This window comes from Octopus bimaculoides, chromosome 15 (assembly GCF_046866305.1).
Source record: "Octopus bimaculoides isolate indiv1 chromosome 15, ASM4686630v1, whole genome shotgun sequence".
NCBI classification, from domain to species: domain Eukaryota; kingdom Metazoa; phylum Mollusca; class Cephalopoda; order Octopoda; family Octopodidae; genus Octopus; species Octopus bimaculoides.
In genome coordinates this window covers 16,390,823-16,398,322 of record NC_142942.1, presented here as the reverse complement: position 1 = coordinate 16,398,322, position 7,500 = coordinate 16,390,823, and the positions used below count along the sequence as shown (strand labels likewise).

General features: G+C 37.1%; 1 protein-coding gene across 1 annotated transcript in view; it reads right to left on the bottom strand.

Moving 5' to 3' along the window:
- LOC128249552 (uncharacterized) overlaps positions 1-7,500 on the bottom strand; it is a 714,438-nt gene that overhangs the window by 453,526 nt on the left and 253,412 nt on the right. The window lies entirely within an intron of this gene.

Sequence of the window (7,500 nt, the reverse complement as noted above, 5' to 3'; positions counted from 1 at the left end):
TTCAAGGATGGTTGTATTGTTGATAATAACGAATATGGGGTGAGGCTGGGGCTGCTAACGATGACGATGATGATGACGATGATTATGAAGAATAAGACGAAGATGGTGATTGTGATGGTGATGGTGGTGCTGGTTGGTGATGATGAAGTCGATGACCACATTGCTCATCACGTCGATTGACCACGTGTATGGACCACGTTGAAGAACACGTCGATGACCACAGCATCGCTGGCGCCGATGACTATGATGACGATGATGATGATGACGAGGAGGAGGAGGAGGAAGCGGAGGTGGATGTTGATGATGGCGACGACATCAATAATACTTACGATGATTATGATGCTGGAAGGGACGATGAGTGGCTCTTTGGCGTTGATGATGTATCGGCAACACTGATAACTTTCAACTTAACATCATTAACAATATTATCCTTACCTGTATTATTGTTACTACTAGTACTACTACTACAGTTGCTATAGTTTTTGTTGTTGTCATTGTTACCGTCGTGAGTTTGATTGTTAGTTAAAAAAGGGGAAAAACACGTATCACAAGTTAGCAATATGATGTCCTTTGGGCACGATTCGAAATGTCATCTTTTCTCGCATCTGTAAACCAACCTCTATTCAAATACTATCTGTTCCTCTATTCCTATCTCTATATGTTACAAGCTTTCTACCTCTCTGCATTTCCACCTCTCTCTTTCTGCATTTCTCTCTCTCTCTCACTCTGTCTTTCTGTCACTCTCTCTCACACATGGGCACACATTTGGTCTATCTGAATATAATGATCGTTTCGATAAATTGTACACAATTATTTCTTTATTCTGTATATTTCTGATTTTGTCTCGTTTTAGTCTTTTGCGAAGTTTTTTTTTTCTGGAGAACATTATTTTTTTTGTGGTTGGGTCGTTGATGACCTCTTTCTAGCATATTGGATGTCCACTTAGTGGTCATCCCTTATACACGTGTAATACAATTTTTTCTGAATTTTCAGATTTTTTTATATGCTAGGCCACTTGGTTTTAAATTTAATTAATATTCAATCTATCACCCTTTATATATAAATGATAATTTATATGTATATATAATCCTGAAACAATGTCACTAATCATGAAATTTGTAAACATGCTTATCTGTTCCTATGCCAAACCTCCTTCTCCTAACAATTAGTATTGGTCGGTTGGGGGGGGGGGGTCTGATCTGCTAGTTTTCAGTAAATGTCCTCTCTCAGTGACGATGATGCTGTCCAAAATCTTCCATTTCTCCTTTTTGGCTGATTCTCTCTCACTTCATCTTTTAAGATGTGTTGTGATATAACACCTACAAAGTATGTAGATTGTCTCTTTCTTTCATTCCTTTCGTATATATATATATATATATATATATATATATATATATATATATATATATATATATATATACTTAGACTTATATTTGTGGTTTTAGCTCGAAATTCACGCCTGCATTTCTTTAGTGTCTTTTGGAGTTATTAGTTGACTATTCGTTAGTCCACTTGTGTGCTATTTATCATTTTCACTACTAAACAAATCCATTTTCATTGTTGGATGTATCAGTATATATAGAGATCACGATTATAACTTTGACACCTTACCAACGTGTTACTGGCATGTAACCGTCGTGTATGCAAATGTTGTTAACGTTGGTGACGGATTTCACAGGACAGATATGTTTCTATAAATTCAATGAGAAAGATTCCCCCACCTCACTTTTCCAAATGTTCTTATCACTGTCATATATCATTATACTACTCTGCCGCAACATCTTTAGTTATTAAAACGTTATTAATTCTGGCTAAAGCTTTAAGAAATATTTGTTTTGGTGCCTGTATCCAAACGCAATCTCATCCACTCCCATTGGAATATATTATAGCGCGCGTACAACTATATATATATATATATATATATATATATATAACCTCGTCTATTTCAGTTTCTCTGATTGAAGATTATGTACCATTATACTCTTACATTCTAGATATAATTATGTTTAGTATGTAAAGTTTGTATTCTTTCAGCTCTCTATCGTAAGGTGAAGAGTTCGATTCCTGGTGACGGGTTGTGTCATTGAGCAAAATACTTTTATTTCCCGTTGCTCCAGTCAACTCAGCTGAGAAAATATGAGTTGTATCTGTATTTGAAACGGTCATACTTGTCACATTCTGTGTCACACTCCTTCAGAACTACCTTGAGGGTAAGCATGACTGGGGAATACTGAGCATGTTCAATCACACCCACAGGCCTTCTAAATTGGAACCAATCTTCGCCGTAAACCACGGAGTACCACTTAGTATCTTTCCGCTAAATAAATATCGTATTTCGCTGATTATTGAAAACTAGGTCTTATGTATATTTTAATAGTTAAGGATATTAGGATACCTGGCAAAATTGCCTAAATGACGTTCAAGGATTAGGTTTACGGTGGAACAGGATGAAGGCCCCTGTTTGGTTATTCTGATTTAGTGATTCTTATATATCATCTCTGTACAAATATGGATTGAGTACATCTTGAAATGAACGTCTTTCCTACTTCACAGCTGTGAATGTTCTACGGTAACACACACACACACACACACACACACACACACACACACACACACACACACACACACACACACACACACACACACACACACACACATAAAGACATACACATGTACATGGGCATATGTGTGTGTGTGTGTATGTGTAAATAGATAACTTTATGTATACATATATACATATATGTGGTGTATGTGTGTATATGCGTTTGTATGTGTATATGTGTGTATGTATGTGCACGTGTATGTGTCTGTATTTATGCATATATGCATGTATACATGTCTATATGCGTATGTGTGTATGTCAGTGTGTTTGTGTGTGTGTGTGTGTGTGTGTGTAGTACACCCATACATTTCTACACTTTCTATTGGTGTTACATTTCTGTGAATTCTTCGCTAATGAAGCCAATGTTGTAATCTAGAATCAATAATTCCATGCATATGGACCATTTTCCATCGTCTTTTACACTCATAGTGTAATTGTTAATAGATCTGTCGCTGTTGTTGCAGCTTTTATAAAGCCATTTATTCGTTTTTGTTGTCGGTTTTTCTTGTCTTTGTGACATCATATCCTCGTTGCATTCAATATTCTTTTAACATTTACCATTTTCCTTTCATGATATTGTTCTATTGAAAACTGTTCTTTATTTACTAAATTTCATCTGAAACGGTTTAGGAGACCATACAACAAGAGCGGGAGCGGTGGGCATAATGGGAACGGCAGAGACGGTGAATGGTATTAGTTATAGTTAATGTCGTGGCAATGGTCGTTATGGTGGAATGAAAACGGCAGCAGCGATAAGGTTGAAGCATCTGTTGCGATTGTTAGTTTATGAACAGGATTTTGAGAATATACTAAACACAGCTGTGTAATAGATGTCATTTCGAGCCAAGGAGTGTAACATCACGCTCAAGCCAGAACACCAAACTATGTATCAAGTATCTTTTTCAAAATCGCCTTCAGAGTCGAATTGACGGAATGGTTCGACCCTTCGAAGAAATGTTATTCATTCTGATTCTTCACATTCTAAGTCAAAATTCTAACAATACCTACGTTGCATTTTTCCCATTCGGGGCTCTTAAAATAAAGTACTGCTGTAAAGTACTGGGATAGATTTAAACGTTGTGCCTCTCTTCCCGTTATATTTATGCCCTTGTGTTAGAGTCATGTATTGTAAATAATCACTCAACGTCGTGGGATCGAAATTAGAAGCTAGGGTTACGAGGTGTATCATAACGTTCTGAGTTCATATTGTGCCGAGGTCTACTTTGCCTTTCATTCTTTCGGTCCGAAGAAATAAATACCAGCTGAGTAGTGGGGTCGATGCAATTGACTAACACCTTTCCCCAAAGATATCAGGCCTTGTGCCTTTACTCGAAACGATATTATGCTAATTTTATACATATGCTAAAAGATGGTGAGCTGGTAGACCGTTACAGCGTTGGGCAAAAAGGTTTTCTGAACTCCTTATTTTCTGAGTTCAAATTCTACCGGAGGCAACTTTAACATTCATTCTCTCAGGGTCGATAAGACTGAAGTACCCAGTCAAGTGCCGGATAGATGTAATCAATTTTCGTCCTCCCCTCAAAACTGCTGGCAGGGTTCCAAAATTGGAAATATTTATTTATATATATATATTCGCTAAGAGACAAAATATAAAACAACAGTTCTTAGTTTAATGCATTTAAAGGCTTTATACTAACAAGTCCGCTGTTATGCGGATATACAGTGTACACGATATTTATCGCAGAGTGCATCAAGGTGCGGAGTTAAATTGCCAATTACCCTCTGGGATCAGATACATCGAGTGAACAGCTAACATCACAGCCTCATTATCATTTATTGTCAATTATGTACCCAGCAGACCAGCAATAAAATATGCACTCAAAAACGGGCGTGTAATGGCCAGCGGTTATATTTCCAATGAAAGTCGTATGTTTGAATATTTCGCAAAATAAATCTGTAAAACGACGTTGTAAAACCTATTTATGTAAAGACAAACAAACAAAAACAAAATGACTTACAGTACTATTAAATGTCGTCTGCTTTGATTTCGATATAAAAGACTAGTCTTTAGGGTGAAATTTTGCTGTCAGTGTTGATTTACCGTTCCCAGGGGAGGGACATTTTCGAAATATGGTTTTACACTCGTACTAGCATGTATTGCTATCAATTAAAAGTTGCATTATAAACCAGAACAAATATTGATCAATAATATTAATCTACTTATGTGTTCGATTTCGATAGAAATAAAAGCATATCAATAACAAAATTAGTTGATCATAGATAGCTTATTTCGGTCCTAGTTCTTTGGCTATATTTCGCAAGAACGACTTGTGTATACAATCGTTCATGAAGGAAGAGAATAATTACAGGTAGCTGTAACACCATTGCAGGTTCTTTTTACATTTATAATATTAGTAATTCTGTCAGCTCGTGGAATTTCTTCAGACATTAAGGATATATTATTTAGTAAAGATTATTTGCCAACATAATGTAGCAGTCCAAGTTAGGACGAATTCTACTGCTATTTAGCCGCAGGAAACATCGTCTCCAGCTGGCTATACGACACTAACTGTGTCCTTATTTTTTCGAACAAATAACCTTTGCTTACTGTTTCTGAATGTCTCTCGTTTTGCTACTAGGTCCAGTAATTAAATAGCAGCCACACCTTTCGCTCTTGGCCAATTTATATGAGAATGCTGTTCAGCTACTGGTATTGCTGGAGGACAGATCTACACTACACCATTCTTTATAAACCATTGTCTTTTGGGACCCCGAGTAAGTGTTCGGCAGCAAAGGCACTTCCTGATTCATATAAATTTGACCAGCAACGTCGTGTGTTCAAATTACATCTAAACCTAAGTGGTACATATCTCAGTGTATCAAGAGTTATTACCATTGATTCAACCGATATAAAATCAATTTAGTTTGTTTTAAATTAACAGCGAGTGACGTGATCCCCAAGCGTCAACGTAGGGCCCGAACGCCAGCATGGTGCCCCAGCATGGCTGCAGTCTAATGGCTGAAACAAGTAAGAGATAAAACAAAGTGTGATCTCAGATGGAAGATAGAAAACCTTACTGTGCCACTATAGTAGGACACTGTTTCCTCCTGATACGGACGTTGTCCCTCGGTATCGACACTGTCCCATGAATATGCGAACTGGCGTTTGTACGTAAAGGGCACAAACGTCAAACAAAGGGAACACAGGAAGTAATGATGAATCGTCTGTGATAAATCCTATATATTGTTTGAGTGTTTAAATATGGCCTCCGTGTCTTCTTATTGTTTCTATTTTATTTCTGATTTTATTTCATTTAGTCATTTAATGGGATTCCGCTGATTAACGAAAATGAAGCAAAATGATCATAAAGATGATGATGATAGTGTTGATGATGATCATGATATGATGATGATGAAGAGGAGAATGAAGGAGCTAAGGGCAACAGCGACAATGATGATAAGGATACGGCTGGTGACGGTGTAGGTGGTGGTACTGCTATTCATGAAGATTATGATGACGATGACATGAATGGTAGTGGTGCTGAGCGATGAGGATGAAGATGATGATGATGATGATGATGATGATGATGACAATGGCGTGTTAAAAGTGAAACATAATAATGTTAATATCTCGGTCATTCGTGAAATGAAATGGTTTTCAATTTGTCGTGATTTGGTCAAGAATAAAATAAGCAAAATTTCGTGGCAGAATTTTAATAAGAAAAAGACAAAAAAAAAAGAAAGAAAAACTAATAAAAAGATAAAATAAGAAAGATAAAAAAAGCAACACCATTCATTTTATTAATATTTTGTAACAATAACATGACCGCCTCCACCCTCTTTTCTACAAAATATTGTATTCAATTTTTTTCGGTGTAGCTCCTGCGTTAACAATATTTGAGCAGTCAAAATGATCTGATCGTTCTAGATACTGTTTTCTTGTATATATTGTTTAACCGTTGTGACCCTTTGTGCTATTGTCTGTTAAGACGGTTCAACTCTAGCGGTGACGGATTAGGCCGGTATTTGTCCCTACTTCAACGATTAAATAGACGCGATCAATTTCTGATTGTGGTGGGTTATATAAAAACTGGAGCTCCATCGGTTACATAGGTGGAGGTTCCAGTTGATCCTATCAACGGAGCAGTATGCTCGTGGAGTTCACGAGCAACAAGCATACACTCAATGGAGTTCCCAGAGAGATACAGCCAGTTCTTTGAAATACAGGCACGCCTCATTTTTGCTAGCTAAGTGAACAGGAGCGACAGGAAATGCAATGTCTTGCTCAAGAACACAACGTGGGACCTGGGTGGTTTGCATAGATGGTTCGTGAATCAACAAAGAGTCACTTCTGCAGATAAATCTGCCTTCAAAGACAATGCTTTTCTCTTCAGCCTTGGGATTTATAAGACCACTTCTGCGTTCTCCATAGCGTAACCAAAATCACAACATGCAACATAAATGGGACTTCGTTTCGTTGGAGGTTTCAAGAACAGAAATTTTGAGGAGAGTGTTTTCTCGATTGCATCGACGCCATTACTTAAATAGTACTCTGTTTTATCGACCGAGATGGGATAAAAGACAAAGTTGATTTCGGCGAATTTGAACTCATAACTTACAAAACAGGAGAAAATGTTACTTAGTACACTATCCGACGCGTTAATGTTTTGCCATCGCGTTCCATTCAAAAACAAATTAAGTACATCAAAATTAAAACAAAAAAATAAACACGTTCCATAATACGGTGCGAATGGAGAACCTTGTCATATAGATTGCATTCCTTTTCGGCTATGATGAAACCGTCAATCGTGCGTTTTGAAATAACATGGTGAACAGGATAACAGTTTGCCAGGTCAAATCTCGTCTAAGCGAGATATCTAAGTCTCGTTTCTTATTTACATAAAATTCTTGAAGGTAAAGAAGTCCGCACATGAATC